The sequence below is a fragment of the Pinus tabuliformis genome, chromosome 3_1 (genome assembly GCF_031772625.1).
Source record: "Pinus tabuliformis cultivar Carrire ecotype Pingquan chromosome 3_1, CPIR1, whole genome shotgun sequence".
Classification (NCBI taxonomy): Eukaryota; Viridiplantae; Streptophyta; class Pinopsida; order Pinales; family Pinaceae; genus Pinus; species Pinus tabuliformis.
In genome coordinates, this window is record NC_142301.1 from 710292465 (window position 1) to 710311128 (window position 18664).

Genomic DNA, 18664 nt, shown 5'->3' on the forward strand with positions numbered 1-18664 from the left:
TTCATTTCATAATCATTCCTAAATGAATACTTTTAATGAGAAAGGCGGAATCCAGTTTGATGCTCTGCTTTGGGAAGGTATTCATGTTTTGTGTTTTCTTCTGTTTGATAAGGATTCATCTATTGCCCTTGTCAACCTCTCAGCATTCTTTTCATTCCATATAATTTCAAAATTGAATGCTAAATTTATTGCCTGTCTTGCCTCCTGAGATAATCTGTGTCTCGGATTTAATCTCCCTGCTCATGCTATTCTCGATCCCACGCTGCCCAGAAAACCTAGTCATTTATCAAATTACCCCTTTCCTATCCATTTACTAGCCTAAAATCAGTTCCCATTTTTAGTCATCTCGCACCCGATTGTTCATTTTATCGAGATTGACTAGAGAGAACCCTCTCCTGTCCTCGTAGGGCTAGCTACGAGGCTAAGCTTGGTTTAATGTTGCCTCAAGTTTCCCTTCTTTCAGCCTGAGGCAGATTCGAGCGCTAACATAGTGGCGACCATACTGGGGAACGAAATGGTTTATTATTAGATTGTTTTGCCCAATACATATCTCAAGTTCATAGCTGATTGTTGATGGTGAACAATGATCAGACATAAGAAGACCGCTGAAATCATTCACCTGGCGACTCCATTCACTGAAGAATCCATGCAATCAATCCTTCATGGTGACTCCACTTCAGAGGGATCAGTAGCTTTGAGGTTTCTTAATATGGATTGGATTGCAAGAAGATACGCTCCCATGAGCCGAGATCACATCCCAGATTTTCCAAATAAAATGCCCAAGGTAGATTGGTCAAAGAATTTGCCTGTGTTCAGAAATGTGGAAGGTAATGACGCTGCTCTTCATCTAGTGAAATTTTACATTCACGTGCATAAATTAAAGATCGATTTTCTTGAAGACTGTTTGATGAAAATGTTTATGGCCACTCTGGAAGACAAAGCCCGATCTTGGTATGAAAGCTTGCCACCTGCTTCCATTTATTGTCTAAAGGATTTTCATTCGATATTCTTTGAGAAGTATAAAGAAACTTATCCATCATTAAATCTAGTTCATGAATGTTGCAAACATGCTTCTACTTTTATTGAAAGCCTTGAAAAATATTAGGAAGATGATAATTTCATGGATGATGAAATCATGGAAGCATTGTATGAAAATCGGTTTCAGCAGTCTACAAAACTCTTAGAGGAAACTTTGCAGCAGGATCAAAATCAGCAGGTTAAAGATTTCCACATGACTGAAAAGGATGAAAAAGGAAGCCCTATTTCAGATATGGTTGAAATAAAAGAGGATACGCAGGAAAATGATGTTCCAATCTTAGAAAATGATGATGATAAACCAGATCGAGAGACGGATTGTGATGAGGAAAAATATGTTTTTCCAGATCTCATAAAAGAGAATTGCATTTCTGAGGCTGCCTCAAATGAAGAAGATAGAGTTACAGGCCTAACTGCCCTCATCTCATCAGAACACAACCTTCCTACCAAGGTAATCCAGTCTATGCATGAACAACAAAATGAGACCTTCGTTCAAGTAAGCGAAAAGGTTCCTTTGGATGAATCTTTAGTAGATGGTAGAAATGTCATTTGTGCGCTTCAAGAATCATATGAAGTTTCTCTTCTTGTGATTAATGAATGTAATAAGGAACATGAAAACCTGGTTGTCATATCATATGAGGATGACCTATAGCACATTCACACCACAGAAGATCAAAATATTCAGGATTTCCATTCAGATTCCTCTTCATATGTTTCATGTGTTGAAATGTTTTTCCAAGAAGATATCTGCTCATCTACCTGTTCAAAGTTTTTTGAAGCCCAGGAGCATACTTTTACTGAAGTGCATGATGAAGGAAGATCAGAAATTGAAGCAAAGAACACCTTGTTTCTTCACCAGGAAGAAAATATTCATGTTTTTCACGATCTAATTTTATTGCAGTTAGCAGTGAAGGTGATCATTGTAGTGTTCAGTGATGAAGGAGATCAGGTTAAATTAGCTTTTTGGATGCCCAGTTACAAGTATCTATTGTTGACCAGAAGATCTGATAGGAAGAATTAGTCAAGAAGCCATCTTCTTGATTGGTTACATTGGCATTTTGATATAGTTTGATCGTATATGGCCTTGTAATAAACATAGCTGGCCATGCACTGCCACCAAGCTTTAAGTTTTAAGTCCAGGTCTTTGCCATTTTGAGTTAGTTTGTTAGTGTCAAGTTTCTCAGTAATTTCAGTTTGCATTGAGTCAGTTTGAGTCAAGTTTCAACAAATAAATTGAGTCACGCTGGTTTGTCGGAATAATGGACTCCATAACCCAATGGACGAAGGCACTGTCTAGCTCTCCCAAAGATCTGATGTTCTTGGCACCTCCACGGAGCAGGAGCTGCCATCCCAATTGGAGCCAATGTTAGACTCAGTCTTGTCAGTCCTCTGTCAGAGTCGAATTCACCAAGGTTCATTTCTCGTCATTTGCAGTCATCAAATACTAGTTTGGTAAAAAAGAGTCATTTTAATCCTTGAGTCGAGGGTTTTGTCTCCATAAGTGTTCACTAACACCTGCAGGCCTAAGAGAGCTTCAATAAGGTTTCACTTCAAGATTCACATTATTAATAATGCTAAAGGACATTCCTTCTTGAAAACTCTGTTTTGAAGAATAATTATTAAGTTTGTTTAATACATGATTGATAAGGTTTTACAGTTCTTCAAGCAGCCCTTCCCATCTTGCTGGGTTCAACAACTCCCATCCCTGCAAAATGATCAACAGAAGAACCATCATTTCAGCGAAAGAAGGTCAGAGAAGGAAATTTTGAAAGGAGACTATGAGAAAGGTTTTGAGCCATTCAGGGTTGTTGAGGAACAATTATTAAAAATACAAGAAGAACTTTTCAAAGTTTCATCATGAGAAATCAAAATAATCAGGGTATAGGTTATGACAGGGGTCCATCTGTTGCAGGTTAAATTATCTTCAGTTGTCATGTACCAATTTTCTCCAACGAAAGGTGTCTCAATCCTTCAACCATTTCACAAACCACAGAAATTTCGTTGAGCTGCTAGCAATGTCATTTGTCTTGCTTTACATCGTTTATAGAGGAGTACTTTCAGACTTCAGTATTAGATAGGTCGGCTTCATGGTGTAGTTCATCCTTCCTTTATGTATGAGTAGGGAGTCTAGATGGTATGGTTGCTACACTTAGAGATCTGACCCTTCAACTTCCTCCAGCAGAAATACTTCAAAATTACGATCCTTGCAATGCTTCAAGAAACTATCCTTACAAGGATAGCTCTACCAAGTGTACAAGTCAACCTTCTATATAATAATGGTGTATTAGGATTGGATCTTTATCATACCAGCTACCACAGGTTTGGGACTGTCACTATGGGTTCGGATCACCACAGACCTTCGTATCACCTCAAGTGCGGTCTGCTAGCACAGAATTCAAATTTTTTATAGAATAATCACTGCTACGGGGAGATCAAGTTTCACCAATTTGGATGTCACACAGGATGATTCAACAAGGGAAAATTGTCACCGTTGAAGAGGCAAAGCAATGGTTGGAGGCAAAGTGCACACAACTTAGGAGTCTTGTTAAAGACCTTGAAAGAAGAGCAGTGAAAACACAGAATGGTGAAGGAAATGAGGAACCCATAGCAGTTGTTGTCATTATGGTTTGCAATCGTGCTGATTACTTGGAAAGAACAATTAAATCAATTCTAAAGTATCATGGACCTGTGGCTTCAAAGTTTCCCACTTTTCATATCACAGGATGGCCCAGATTATTCAGTGAGAAGCAAAGCTTTGAGATACACTCAGTTTGAATATATGCAGCACTTGGATTTTGAACTACTACGAACTGAAAGGCCAGGAGAGTTGTCTGCTTATTAGAAAATAGCGAATCATTATAAATGGTCTTCAGAAAGCAGTTTGTTCAGGATGCTAAATTGCTCTATCGATCAAACTTCTTCCCTGGACTAGGGTGTATGCTGACAAAGACTGTGTGGGATGAGTCGGCTCCAAAATGGCCCATCTAAATGAAGAAAACAAAGGAATAAGGGATGAAATTGGCCAGCACGGCGCCTAGGATGACTGGCACGGCGCACGTGGACCTTGTGGCGCACTGGGCGCGATCATCTAGTGCAAAATATACACTAGCGCGACTCACATGGTGTGCGTGGCGCACATGGAGAATGGCGCGGCATACAGGCTCGAAATCACTAAATTTTGCCTTTTTTCCCTCAAATTGTGTAAGGAATTTTCCACTTAGCACTGGAATCACCTTACCGTTTGTGGCTGGTATTGGGGTTGCTTATGTGCTTAGGGCAATGATTTCGAAGGGTGTGGGCTATCGACAGTTCCTCATATTCATGGGTGTATAGATGTCTATCACCACGTTCCCGGTACTTGGTAGGATACTTGTAGAGCTCAAGCTTATCACCACCGATATGAGACAGATGGCCATGACTGAAGCTGCTGTGAATAACATGGTTGCTTGGGTTCTTCTGGCCATTGCCATTTCCCTTTCGGGAACAGACAAGAACCCGGTCATACAAGTCTACGTTCTGCCCTGTGGCTTAGCATTTGTTATTTTCATGATGGTGGCCGTGAAGCCAGCCATGGCCTGGATTGGCCATCGTTCATCTGAAAATCAACCGGTGAGCGAAGAATGCGTTTGCTCTACACTTGCAGGAGTGCTAGCAGCTGGATTGGCAACGGATGTAATTGGGATACATTCAATCTTCGGAGCTTTTGTGTTTGGTTTGACGATTCTGAAAAACGGCCCATTCGCATGGATTCCTTTTTGAAAAGATTGAAGACTTTGTGTCTGTCTTGCTGCTGCCATTGTATTTTGCCTCCAGTGGTTTGAAGACTAATGTCGCAACGATTCATGGAAGCACGGCTCCGGGTTTGCTTGTTTTGGTTATGGTGACCGCCAGTGCTGGGAAGATTCTGGGTACGTTTTTGTGGCCATAGCCCACAAAGTGCCCTGTCGAGAAGCAATGACTTTAGGATTCTTGATGAACACCAAAGGATTGGTTGAGTTGATTGTCCTCAACATCGGAAAGGATAGGAGGGTCCTGAATGATGAAGTATCCGCGATCTTGGTGCTCATGGCTCTATTCACCACATTCATCACCACCCCTTTAGTAACAGTTACATACAAGCCAACGCACGAAGGGTACCTGATTATTGGGCGTATGATTCATAAAAGAAGACGGGTTTTGTTGTGCTGAAGAGTCAAGGGGTGACACGCTACATTAATTCTTTATTTCAGACATCCTTTCATAATCCTTACTTCAGAAATGATGACTATCACATGCCCACACCTGAGAAATGATATACCCTCAAACAATATTTCGTTGGCTCCACAGAACTTTTTTTATAAAGTCCAATGCAGCGACACCGATGTTTCAACAAAAGACTTGACCAAATCATTCGGATTGGGCACATATGATTTTTTTTATACAACAGGAACAAGCTCAACAACCATTGCAGATGTAGCTACAACTTCCATTAGTACTTCTGAAAGATATATCAGGCGAAACACTTCTATAACCCAGTGGCAAATACAGTATGGAGTAAATGAAGAGTATCACAATGTCTGTGCTGCGATTCAATTAGCTCGAAGGGTATGTTTGAAACTTATTCAGAGACAGAGGTCCTTGTGGGTGTTTCATGGCAATTGTTAACACTGATGTATCTGGTGCTAATTATATAAATTGGTTTTAAATGGCAAAAGAGAAGGTGAAAGGTCAAAAGCCCAATTAAATGAAGAATACCTACCACAGTCGAAAAATAGGAAACGATGGTCTATTTCTGACTTCAGTTACAATTTCAAGGGATTCACACCTACAGATGTCACTTTTTCAGATCCGAGCAAAATGTAACACTGCTCCTTTAGCGATGTATGGCTTTTCATCTTCAGTTAGTAATGATTAAATCATCCCATATTCTGAGTCGATTCATTTTTTGATAGAGTGAGTCTATTTATTGTATAGAAAATTTTTGAAAAAGGGTTCTGAGTTCTGGCAAACAGTGGGAGAGCTGTGAAGGAAAACTTCACTGTACAGTTTTTTGACAGGGATTTAATGAAAAGATACAGCTCTGACTCCTGAGATTCTTGTGGTGTGAATTCAACATTTTTCTTTTCCTTTGTTTCATATGTAGCTTGTTATGTTTCCATTTCATTTCATAATCATTCCTAAATGAATATTTTTAAGTGAGAAAGGCAGAATCCAGTTTGCTACTCTGCCTTGGGAAGGTATTCATGTTTTGTGTTTTCTTCTGTTTGATAATGATTCATCTATTGCCCTTGTCAACCTCTCAACATTATTTTCATTCCATATAATTTAAAAATTGAATGCTAAATTTATTGCCTGTCTTGCCTCCTGAGATAATCTGTGTCTCGGATTTAATCTCCCTACTCATGCTATTCTCGATCCCACGCTGCCCAGAAAACCCAGTCATTTATCAAATTACCCCTTTCCTATCCATTTACTAGCCTAAAATCAGTTCCCATTTTTAGTCATCTCGCACCCGATTGCTCATTTTATCGAGATTGACTGGAGAGAGCCCTCTCCTGTCCTCGTAGGGCTAGCTACGAGGCTGAGCTTGGTTTGATGTTGCCTCGAGTTTTGCCTTCTTTCAGCCTGAGGCAGATTCGAGCGCTAACATAGTGGCGACCATACTGGGGAACGAAATGGTTTACTTGTAGATTGTTTTGCCCCAGTACATATCTCAAGTTCAGAGCTGATTGTTGATGGTGAACAATGATCAGACATAAGAAGACGGCTGAAATCATTCACCTGGCGACTCCATTCACTGAAGAATCCATGCAATCAGTCCTTCATGGTGACTCCACTGCAGAGGGATCAGTAGCTTTGAGATTTCTTAATATGGATCAGATTGCAAGAAGATACGCTCCCATGAGCCGAGATCACATCCCAGGTTTTCCAAATAAAATGCCCAAGGTAGATTGGTCAAAGAATTTGCCTGTGTTCAGAAATGTGGAAGGTAATGATGCTGCTCTTCATCTGGTGAAATTTCACATTCACGTGCATAAATTAAAGATCGATTTTCTTGAAGATTTTTTGATGAAAATGTTTATGGCTACTCTGGAAGAAGAAGCCCGATCTTGGTATGAAAGCTTGCCACTTGCTTCCATTTATTTTCTAAAGGATTTTCATTCGATATTCTTTGAGAAGTATAAAGAAACTTATCCATCATTAAATCTAGTTCATGACTGTTGCAAACATGCTTGTACTTTTATGGAAAGCCTTGAAAAATATTACGAAGATGATAATTTCATGGATGACGAAATCATGGACGCATTGTATGAAAATCCATTTCAACAGTCTACAAAACTTTTAGAGGAAACTTTGCAACAGGATCAAAATCAACAGGTTAAAGATTTCCACACGACCTAAAATGATGAAAAAGGAATTCCTATTTCAGATCTGGTTGAAATAAAAGAGGATACACAAGAAAATGATGTTCCAATCTCAGAAAATGATGATTGTAAACCAGATCGAGAGATGGATTGTGATGAGGAAAAATATGTTGTTCCAGATCTCATAGAAGAGAATTGCATTGTTGAGGCTACCTCAAATGAAGAAGACAGAGTTACAAGCCTAACTGCCCTCATCTCATTAGAACACAACCTTCATTTGTGCACTTCAAGAATCATATGAAGTTTCTCTTCTTGTGATTAATGAATGTAATAAGGAACATGAAAACCTGGCTGTCACATCATATGAAGATGACCTACAGCACATTCACACCACAGAAGATCAAAACATTCAGGATTTCCATTCAGATTCCTCTTCATATGTTTCATGTGTTGAAATGTTTTTCCAAGAAGATATCTACTCATCTACCTGTTCAGAGTTTTTTGAAGCCTAGGAGCATACTTTTACTGAAGTGCATGATGAAGGAAGATCAGAAATTGATGCAAAGGACACCTTGTTTCTTCAGCAGGAAGAAAATATTCATGTTTTTCACGATCTAATTTTATTGCAGTCAGCAGTGAAGGTGATCATTGTAGTGTTCAGTGATGAAGGAGATCAGGTTAAATTAGATTTTTGGATGCCCAGTTACAAGTATCTACTATTGACCAGAAGATCCGATAAGAAGAATCAGTCAAGAAGCCATCTTCTTGATTGGTTACATTGGCATTTTGATATAGTTTGATCATATATGGCCTTGTAAGAAACATGGGTGCCCATGTACTGCCACCAAGCTTTAAGTTTTAAGTCCAGGCCTTTGCCATTTTGAGTTAGTTTGTTAGAGTCAAGTTTCTCAATCATTTCAGTTTGCATTGAGTCAGTTTGAGTCAAGTTTCAACCAATAAATTGAGTCATGTTGGTTTGTCGAAATAATGGACTCCATAACCCAATGGACGAAGGCACTGCCTAGCTCTCCCAGAGATCTGATGTTCTTGGCACCTCCACGGAGCGGGAGCTGCCATCCCAATTGGAGCTAATGTTAGACTCAGTCTTGTTAGTCCTCTGTCAGAGTGGAATTCACCAAGGTTCATTTCTCGCCATTTGCAGTCATCAAATACCAGTTTGGTCAAAAAGAGTCATTTTAATCCTTGAGTCCAGGGTTTTGTCTGCCGAAGTGTTCACTAATGCCTGCAGGCCTAAGAGAGCTTCAATAAGGTTTCACTTCAAGATTCACATTATTAATAATGTTGAAGGACATTCCTTCTTCAAAACTCTGTTTTGAAGAATAATTGTTAAGTTTGTTTAATACATGATTGATAAGGTTTTACAGTTCTTCAGGCAGCCCTGCCCATCTTGCTGGGTTCAACAACTCCCATCCCTGCAAAATGATCAACAGAAGAACCATCATTTCAGCGAAAGAAGGTCAGAGAAGGAAATGTTGAAAGGAGACTATGAGAGAGGTTCTGAGCCATTTAGGGGTTTTGAGGAACAATTATTAAAAATACAAGAATAACTTTTCAAAGTTTCATCATGAGAAATCACAATAATCAGGGTATAGGTTATGACAGGGGTCCAACAGTTGCAGATTAACTTATCTTCAGTTGTAATGTACCAATTTTCTCCAAGGAAAGGTGTCTCAATCCTTCAACCATTGCACGAACCACATAAATTTCGTTGAGCTGCTAGCAATGTCATTTGTCTTGCTTTACATCGTTTATAGAGGATTACTTTCAGACTTCAGTATTAGATAGGTCAGCTTCATGGTGTAGTTCATCCTTCCTTTATGTATGAGTAGGGAGTCTAGATGGTATGGTTGCTACACTTAGATATCTAACCCTTCAACTTCCTCCAGCAAAAATACTTCAAAATTACGATCGTTGCAATGCTTCAAGAAACTATCCTTACAAGGATAGCTCTACCAAGTGTACAAGTCAGCCTTCTATATAATAATGGTGTATTAGGTTTGGATCTTTATCATACCAGCGACCACAGGTTTGAGACTGTCACTACGGGTTCAGATCACCACAGACCTTCATATCACCTCAAGTTCGGTCTGCTAGCACAGAATTCAGATTTTTTATAGAATAATCACTGCTACAAGGAGATCAGGTTTCACAAATTTGGATGTCACACAGGATGATTCATAAAGGGAAAATAGTCTCAGTTGAAGAGGAAAAGCAATGGTTGGAGGCAGAGTGCACACAACTTAGGAGTCTCGTTAAAGGCCTCGAAAGAAGAGTAGTGAAAACACAGAATGGTGAAGGAAATGAGGAACCCATAGCAGCTGTTGTCATTATGGCTTGCAATCGTGCTGATTACTTGGAAAGAACAATTAAATCAATTCTAAAGTATCATGTACCTGTGGCTTCAAAGTTTCCTGCTTTTCATATCACAGGATGGCCCAGATTATTCAGTGAGAAGCAAAGCTTTGAGATACACTTAGTTCGAATATATGCAGGACTTGGATTTTGAACCAGTACGAACTGAAAGGCCAGGAGAGTTGACTGCTTATTACAAAATAGCGAATCATTATAAATGCGCCTCAGAAAGCAATTTGTTCAGGATGCTGAATTTCTCTATCGATCAGACTTCTTCCCTGGACTAGGGTGGATGCTGACAAAGACTGTGTGGGATGAGTTGGCTCCAAAATGGCCCATGTAAATGAAGAAAACAAAGGAATCAAGGATGAAATTGGCCAGCGCGGCGCATAGGATGACTGGCGCGGCGCACATGGGCTTTGCGACACAGTGGGCACGATCATCCAGTGCAAAATATACACTGGTGCGACGCACATGGCGTGCATGGTGCACATGGCGTGCGTGGTGCACATGGAAAATGGCGCGGCGTACAACCCCAAAATCACTAAATTTTGCCTTTTTTCCCTCAAATTGCATAAGGAATTCGCCACTTAGTACTAGAATTACCTTACCGTTTGTGGCTGGTATTGGGGTTGCTTATGTGCTCAGGGAAACGATTTCGAAGGGTGTGGGCTATCGACAGTTCCTCGTCTTCATGGGTGTATCGATGTTTATCACCGCATTCCCGATACTTGGTAGGATACTTGTAGAGCTCAAGCTTATCACCACCAATGTGGGATAGATCGCCATGACTGAAGCTGCTGTGAATAATGTGGTTTCTTGGGTTCTTCTGGCCGTTGCCATTTCCCTTTCGGGAACAGACAAGAATCCGGTCATACCAGTCTATGTTCTGCCCTGTGGCTTAGCATTTGTTATTTTCATGATGGTGGCCGTGAAGCCAGCCATGGCCTGGATTGGCCATCGTTCATCTGACAATCAACCGGTGAGCGAAGAATGCATTTGCTCTACACTTGCGGGAGTGCTAGTAGCTGGATTGGCAACGGATGTAATTGGGATATGCTCAATCTTCGGAGCTTTTGTGTTTGGTTTGACGATTCCTAAAAACGACCCATTCGCAGGGATGCCTTTTGAAAAGATTGAAGACTTTGTGTCTTTCTTGCTGCTGCCATTGTATTTTGCCTCCAGTGGTTTGAAGACTAATGTCACCACGATTCATGGGAGCATGGCTCTGGGTTTGCTTGTTTTGGTTATGTTGACCGCTAGTGCTGGGAAGATTCTGGGTATGTTTTTGTGGCCATAGCCCACAAAGTGCCCTGTCGAGAAGCAATGACTCTAGGATTCTTGATGAACACCAAAGGATTGGTTGAGTTGATTGTCCTCAACATCGGAAAGGATAGGAGGGTCCTGAATGATGAAGTATTCGTGATCTTGGTGCTCATGGCTTTGTTCACCACATTCATCACCACCCCTTTAGTAACAGCTACATACAAGCCAGCGCACGAAGGGTACCTGATTATTGGGCGTATGATTCATAAAAGAAAACGGGTTTTGTTGTGCTGAAGAGTCAAGGGGCGACACGCTACATGAATTCTTTATTTCAGACATCCTTTCATATTCCTACTTTAGAAATGCTAACTATCACATGCCCACAACTAACAAATGATATACCCTCAAACAATATTTCGTTGGCTCCACAAAACTTGTTTTATAAAGTCCAGTGCAGCGACGCCAACGTTTCAACAAAAGACTTGACCAAATCATTCGGATTGAGCACATATGATTTTTTTTATACAACAGGAACAAGCTCAGCAACCATTGCAGATGTAGCTACAACTTCCATTAGTAATTCTGAAAGATATATCAGGCGAAACACCTCTATAACCCAGTGACAAATACAGTAAGGAGTAAATGAAGAGTATCACAATGTATGTGTTGCAGATTCAATTAGCTCGAAGGGTATGTTTGAAACTTATTCAGAGACAGAGGTCCTTGTGGGTGTTTCATGGCACTTGTTAACACTGCTGGATCTCCCGCTAATTATCAAAATTGGTTTTAAACGACAAAAGAGAAGGTGAAAGGTCAAAGCCCAATTAAATGAAGAGTACCTACCACAGTCGAAAAATAGGAAACCATGGCCTATTTCTGACTTCAGTTACAATTTCAAGGGATTCACACCTACAGATGTCACTTTTTTAGATCCGAGCAAAATGTAACGCTACTCCTTTAGCGATGGATGGCTTTTCATCTTCAGTTAGTAATGATTAAATCATCCCATATTCTGAGTCGATTCATTTTTTGATAGAGTGAGTCTATTTATTGTATAGAAAATTTTTGAAAACGGGTTCTGAGTTCTGGCAAACAGTGGGAGAGCTGTGAAGGAAAACTTCACTGCACAGTTTTTTGACAGGGATTTAATGAAAAGATACATCTCTGACTCCTGAGATTCTTGTGGTGTGAATTCAGCGTTTGTCTTTCCTTTGTTTCATATGTAGCTTGTTATGTTTCCATTTCATTTCATAATCATTCCTAAATGAATACTTTTAAGTGAGAAAGGCAGAATCCAGTTTGCTGCTCTGCCTTGGGAAGGTATTCATGTTTTGTGTTTTCTTCTGTTTGATAAGGATTCATCTATTGCCCTTGTCAACCTCTCAGCATTCTTTTCATTCCATATAATTTCAAAATTGAATGCTAAATTTATTACCTGTCTTGCCTCCTGAGATAATCTGTGTCTCAAATTTAATCTCCCTACTCATGCTATTCTCGATCCCACGCTGCCCAGAAAACCCAGACGTTTATCAAATTACCCCTTTCCTATCCATTTACTAGCCTAAAATCAGTTCCCATTTTTAGTCATCTCACACCCGATTGTTCATTTTATCGAGATTGACTGGAGAGAGCCTTCTCCTGTCCTCATAGGGCTAGCTACGAGGCTGAGCTTGGTTTGATGTTGCCTCGAGTTTCGCCTTCTTTCAGCATGATGTAGATTCGAGCGCTAACAGAATGATTCCCCCCCCCTCAAGAAGATTGTAGTAAGAGCCTAGACTAGGCTGGGGGTCAGGTTCTTGTGCCCCAATTGCATCCTCCTTCCCTGTGGCTGTCCTTCTATATTTTTTACAAGTTTTTTGGTCTCCTATAGCCTTGACAAGGTCTCTTGTAGAACGGTCTGTGCCCCCTGTAGAACTGTTTTTGAGTCTTGTAGTTCTACTTTTTCCTTCCATGTGGGAGATCTATGAGTCCCCCTTTCATAAGTGATAGGTGTCTTGGAAGGGGATTCCTTCCCTTGGGCAGAGGGTGAATCTTCAATAACAATAGGCACTTTAGAAGAAGGTTGAGGTTTCCCTTGTTTGATCCTTGTGCTCTTCCTAGCCCTGAAATACATTGAGGTCTGCCTCTTCCTCTTTTGTTTTGGTTTAATTGGGGTGTTGAGGCAGTGAGAGCAGTTGCTGCCTCTCTTTCTAGGGTCTTAGGAGAAACCTCTATCTTTTCTGCCCCTTTTTCTCCTCCTTCTTTATTTTTCTCTATCTCTGATTGTTTTGTTTCTTCCTGCCCTGTTTTGGTTTCTTCCTTCTTTGTTTCCTGTCCCTCAGTTTCTTCCCCTTCTCCCCCTTGTTACTCTTCCTCCTCACTATTAGAAGGACTGATATCATAGGTGAGGGCCTTCATGTCATCTTCTGCTGTCATGTTCATTAAAATCTCCCATGCTATGGGGATTGTGAAGGTATGGAGGGCTTCTTCCACTAAGATTTTAATTAACCCATGGTGAGCCAGCTAATCTAGACCTCCTGCCTTTAACTTAATGCTGGAGCCTATGAGGGATTATAGAAGAAAATAGGGGATGCTGAGTTTCTGGGGTGTTGGAGTGTCCATGCCATATCTCAGCTCATGGAGGATTCTAAAATGGTAGCCATAGACTATGTTATACCTCCCTTCACAGGAAATATATTTGATGATTTGGTAACTGACCTCATTCCAATGGTATGGTATGCTTGTCCTTCTAATGCCATTTTTGTCTTCTACAGGATGTTCATTGTTTTGGAAGAAGTTTTTCTTGGCAGCCTGTCCAATGGGTTTTTCATCTTTTGTTCCAAGGCAATCCAAGAGGAAAGGAGGTAACCCTACTGATAAATTTTGGGGTGATTTCCATGGAAATTCCTCTAAAAGTGACAGTGGAATGGGTCCTTGAGTGAGAGACTTAAGAAAGGGAAAATTCCTGAGCAACTTCTTCATTAAACCCTCGGAATTTCTCAAAAAATGACATCCAATCCTCATATTGCCCCTATATATATTAGTCATCAGGCTCAAGCCATTGCACATTTTGAGGATATAGAAAGGTTACTTGGGGAAGACTATGTGCATGCATGTATGAGGAGATGGAACACCTTACCACACAGTCTGCAGATCAGGGAATATCATTCCCCAATGAGGATGAAAGAGGCATTAAGGAGAGTGCCAATGTACAAGCACTCCATGCAGAGGTTGAAGGTCAATTGGATTGGCCTCAAATTGAGTCCCCCACTACTGCTAGGCATGCTAGAAGGCAGAAAAGAAGAAGAAGAGCAACAATAGTGGGAAGAGGTAGACAGGAAGGTAGGATTCTATGACAAAGAAGAGGAGACCACATCAGAAGCATGGGATGCTAGGGAGGCCACCAGGGCCATAAAAGATGAGGAGATGGACTAAGTTTCTTAGAGGATGAGCAACACTTTCAGTAGGGGAGTGATGATGAGCCTCATCAATGGGTAATTATATGGGCTCATTTTACCTCCTAACCTAGTCAAATCAACCATTCTCTTAGCTTATTGTATGATTTTATAATTATATTTATGCTTATAGAGTGAGTTGAGTTAGTTATGATGCCATGTGGTCTAATATGTGTTTAATGCAGATTTTTGATGAATTTTGTGGTCAAAGTCGAGGATCCAGTGGACAAATGGCAGCAATAACTCGAAGTGGAAAAAGGAGAGGATTTATAGGAGGGAATCCCCCTCATTTATTACTCCCCACTTCGAATTCCCCTTCATTCAGCTCGGAGTATAGGCAACCAAGTCATGCATTAGCAGGCAACTGAGCAAGTGGAGGATAACTGATGTTTATCTCGAGTTTTGGGAGCCAAGCCTCCCTGATTTTGAGGAAGTTGTTGGTAGCTTCATTTGTATAAGTAGAGAGGCCTAGGGCCTCACTAGGGTTGGATTTTTGTTGGATTTTTTTTGCAGTTTTGCTTATGTAAACTCTGCTCAACTTCGAGCTTATTATCTTAATAGTTCATGTAATCTTGTTATTAGTTTTGAGAATAAAGATAGAATCTTTTTTGAGTTAGCATTGAGTTACCTCAGAGGGATGAAGCTCTTGGGTTAGGGCCCAATCCAAGTAGCAAAGCTCCTCTTTACTTGTATTTTTATGTTTTCATTTCAGTGTGTAGATTAGGCTCCTGTTAGATGCATTTCTTTTATGCTTAAGAATAGGTTGCTTTTGATGATTTAATAGTTTTCTTCCATTTGTGCTTTCTATAGTAGGTTAAGTAGTGATAAAGAAAAGATCCAAAAGGCTAGCAGCAGTGCCTTGGCCTCTCTTCCTCCCTTTGGGACAATGATTTGAGGCAAAGACCCTCTTGCTGCCCCAAAAACACAGATTTCCCTCCTTCATAGGACTTCTAGTGTTTGCAACTTTCTAGTTGGTTCATAGTCTAGTTTTCTTTACTTCAGAACTTCTTCATCATGCCCATTTCATTATTAGCAATAGTCTTCTTTTATGCTTTTATTTCATGCAGTGGTTATCAGCATTTCCTTTCATAGATCATAGTTTACTTTGATGCAAAAACTCTGTTTTTTTATGCACTTATTTCCTTGCTTGCTTGATCTCATTGGTTGACTGTCAGTTGTTTATGTAGCAGATATCTTCTAGTAGCAGGTCAGCCTATCATCCATGCCATCCTCCATCTGATCCATTCCCTACAGGTCGCTCAAGTCTCCCCTCAATTCTGCCTTAGTTTCCTGCATTTTCCATAGACTTTCCTCTCTCTCCTCGAGCAAATCCAACCATCTTTCTCTCTCCTAATGATTCTTGGTAGACCCTAGGTGCCCTAAAACTTCATTCCAACCTTCATCTTCCTTCTTCACCCACTCTCACACCTTCAAAATAGTGAAAACTACTCTCGACCTCCTCCTGTAGGACTCCTGTAGAATGTTGTTTTTCCTCCTGTAGATTTCCTGTGTCTTCCTGTAGATTTTCCTGTAGGCTTTCTTTTGAAGCTTGAGTTTGGGAAAAGCCTCAAGAAGGCCACCTGAGACCTCCTAGGACCCATTCACACCATCCTACATCCTCTTAAGTCCCAAAACCACACTCCAACGCCACCTATTCGCTGCCACATTCACAAACAATAAATTACATGCATGTCAAATTCACATAAAAATACATAAAAATCCAAAAAGATGTTTTTTGCTCATTTACTTCCAGAAATAGCTTAGTTAGATGTTGTTTACTTCCTTGAGTAGGAAATGGCATTCCTTTCATGGTTTCCATAGTGCTTTCTACAAAAGTAGGATTAATTGGTTAATTAGGATTTACTTGGTTTGCTTTACATTTCAGTCTTTCTCCTTACTGCAATTAGAATAGCATCTATATTTTTTCCTTTCATCACATATAGAGCTTCTTCTGGAATTCATAGAAGTTGGCTTGAACTCCTAGTGATCTTGCACCGACTGACCAAGTGACAACCTGCAATAAGAACTAGTACTTGTGCATATGGCACCGATGCTTCCAAGTTTTTTACGAACTACCGGGCTGATAAGAGTAAAGTAGGCAGCCCAGGAGTTGCATAATTATTGCTGCAATACTGGTGCTCACCAAAAATCCAAAGAATGTGGTGAAGAAAAGGTTCTTTACAAAAAGATAATTTTCTCCTAGAGTTGAATTGAGAAAATTTGGAAGATCCCAAAGGAGATTCTTTACTCCCTTGAAAGATATCAAGTGTTTTTCTTGCCATGAACTTGGAAATGTAGTAACAGAGTGTAAGAGAAGAAAACAAGGACCAAACAACAAAAGATGCAACAAACAAGAAGGTTCCCTCAAGCAAGAAAACAGATAAGACAACCATCACCAGGTACACAAATAATTTCTTTGGTTATTGTTGTTTGAGTAATGGATTTGGACATAAATCATTTGAATGAAAAATGTATGCAAAGAAAAAATTGAACACAAGAAGAAACACACCATTTCCTCCATTTATTAGTCATATAAGGTGTTATTGTGTAACAATCTTGGCCACAAATCCAAAGACTGCAATTTGGTTTGTACCCTACTGAAGTCTAGACTGAAGATGGATGTCAGTACAAATAGACCAAACAATGAGACAAAAGGAAAGGTAGACAACAAAAGGTGACCCACAAAAATATGGAACAAAAAGAAAAATGAGAAACCTCTGACCTCAACGACAAAGTGAAGTTAACGTAGTCTCATGGGGAGTTGCTCATAAAATCATATTTTTTCAGTGTTAGAGAAACCGTTATGAAATGTGAAGTCTCTATAATCATGTGAGCAACAACAAAAGAAGAGTAGAATGACAGATAAGTCAATTTGCCCTCCTGGATAAGTAGAACAAAAATGAGTTAGTTTGTCCTTGTGGACTACCATTAGTCAATTGAATAAGTGCTTGGCTCATCTTGAAGAGAAAGAATAAAATTGAAGATCCTTGCACACAAGCATTTGAAATTTGAGATGTTGGAAAAAGCACTCGGGCATGGTGGTATTTGGGAAAAGGAGTCCTTATTAGAAAGAAACTATGATGCTTTATAATCATTGTTTTGAAAGATACTTGAGCGGTAGGAGAGGGAAAGCATGAACTCACTGTGATTTGTGTGGAAATAGTGAAAGTCTTTATAATTTGGAGTATTTCTTCTACAAGTTAAGGTACTCAATTGATATATAGACCTATGGGTGACAAAGTCAAAATGAATGGAAATGAAAGTATGAAACATGAATAGTTGGATGGGAAATTCAATTCTACGAGTATCCCTAATCATAATATCCTAGAAGCAACACAATTGGAACCTTGAAGTCTCATGAACTAAAGAATTTCAACTTTATAGAGAGATTTACAGAGAAAAATAATCTACTGGAGAATCAAAAAGTTCAAACACATATGCCTTGAAATTTTGGAGGGTATTAAGAGGGGAAATATATCTAATGGTTCTTCTTTCTACAACATTTATAACATTGGTTTTTTTTCTTTGGTCCTTCTTCATTTCTGGTACTATGGCTATTCAACATACATTATAGCAGAAAGGTAATATCTTTTTTATTTGGTCTTGGATAGCCATGTGGCCACTATGGGTTGAGAAAATAAATGGGTCAAAGATTATATTTGTTGGAGAACATGTTCCTACTAGGGAGCATATTTTGTTGCTTGCAGCATGACATACATGAGTAGATTGTTTGTACATATGGGACCTTGCTGTGTGTAAAGGTTAGTTGGGTTACATTAAGTGTGTGCTCAAGAGAAGTGCCATAATGCACCAACTTTTGGTTGGGGTTTCCATATTCTTGAGTTCATTCTGGCTGAAATAAAATGGGAAGTAGATGAGCCAGTCTTAGATTCAATTCTCTTAACGTTCAAGGACCTACAAGATCCACTTTGGATTATTTTCTTCCCTGAGGGCACTGACTTCATAGAACACCAAGGAAGAAGGTAACAAGAATGAGAAATAATAATACAACTCATATGACACGAGGAGAAAAAAAGGATCGTATGTTTAAACTAAATTTAATTTTTTTGAGGGTGAGTGAAATATGCGAAATGAAATATGTCTACAAGACCATAAGGAAGGAAAGTGATATAAGAGTTGCAAACTGGATAACTCCATTATCTTCCTCTGTTAATAATGATCTTCCATATTGCACAATACAAATAAGGATGG

At 39.7% G+C, this 18664-nt stretch overlaps 3 pseudogenes; all 3 read left to right on the top strand.

Annotated features, from left to right (window-relative positions):
- The first annotated feature begins 4179 nt into the window (after positions 1 to 4179).
- Positions 4180 to 10039, top strand: LOC149189195 (cation/H(+) antiporter 18 pseudogene; annotated as a pseudogene).
- A 125-nt stretch (positions 10040 to 10164) lies between these two features.
- Positions 10165 to 11312, top strand: LOC149189196 (cation/H(+) antiporter 18 pseudogene; annotated as a pseudogene).
- Positions 11313 to 17680: 6368 nt separating this feature from the next.
- LOC149189197 (putative 1-acyl-sn-glycerol-3-phosphate acyltransferase 5 pseudogene) lies at positions 17681 to 18439 on the top strand (annotated as a pseudogene).
- Positions 18440 to 18664: the final 225 nt, after the last annotated feature.